The sequence below is a fragment of the Pristiophorus japonicus genome, chromosome 23, assembly GCF_044704955.1.
Source record: "Pristiophorus japonicus isolate sPriJap1 chromosome 23, sPriJap1.hap1, whole genome shotgun sequence".
In the NCBI taxonomy this organism is placed as follows: Eukaryota; Metazoa; Chordata; class Chondrichthyes; family Pristiophoridae; genus Pristiophorus; species Pristiophorus japonicus.
In genome coordinates, this window is record NC_091999.1 from 24,264,142 (window position 1) to 24,265,071 (window position 930).

Sequence of the window (930 nt, forward strand, 5' to 3'; positions counted from 1 at the left end):
AAACAGATTGAGAGACAAAGACAAACAGAGAAATAGTGACAGACAGAGTGAGACTCAAACACATACACAGCTCTCCAAAGAGAGAGTGAGGCAGAGACTGAGCGACACAGATATATTTCACAATTTTATTTCATTATCTGCTCAGAGTGTTACCGAGTTACAGAAAAATGCAAATGCAACAGATGAAAATCGGGGTTCACTGAACAGGATTGAAAAAATCTCTGTTCAATTAAGGAATTACCAGGAGTGGGGTTCGAACCCACGCGGGTATAAACCCATTGGATCTTAAGCCCAACGCCTTAACCACTCGGCCATCCTGGTCCTGTCAACACTTGGACTCTGTCTCTATGAGAATCTGGGCTTCAACTTCACCCCCACAGAAACACACAAACATACCGGGTTTCAGGGAGCATTTTCGAACATTTTTCATCATATTGACACGGGCGCAACTCTCCTATTCTTTTTCGAGTAAAGCTCTGGGAACTTTCACATCCACCCGAGGGTGCAGACAGAGCATCAATTTAACATTTCATCCGAAAGTCAACAGTTTCAACAATGTAAAATTTCCCAAGTACTGCATTTGAGTGTCAGCCAAGATAATGTGCTCAAGTCTCAGAAGTGAGGCTGACACACACAACATCCTGATCAGTCGAGAATGGAGCCACTGAAACAAAGCTGATACCAAAGATCACAACCGTATTATTTTCTCCAAGTTTTTTAATATTTCCAGGACATTCGAAATTCATGGTGATGATTTCCATCGACAGTTGCACATACACAGAGACATACATACAGATAGACATACACAGACACACACACACACAATAACCAAAAATATACACGCATCAACATAGCAATATAGAAATTAATTGCAGGATCAGGCCATTCGGCCCTTCGAGCTTGCACCACCATTCAATAAGATCATGGATT

The 930-nt window shown here is 41.7% G+C and overlaps 1 non-coding gene across 1 annotated transcript; it reads right to left on the bottom strand.

Annotated features, from left to right (window-relative positions):
• Window positions 1–238: 238 nt before the first annotated feature.
• On the bottom strand, window positions 239–321 carry trnal-uaa (transfer RNA leucine (anticodon UAA)). Its single transcript has one exon. It is a non-coding gene; the product is annotated as a tRNA-Leu (tRNA).
• Window positions 322–930: the final 609 nt, after the last annotated feature.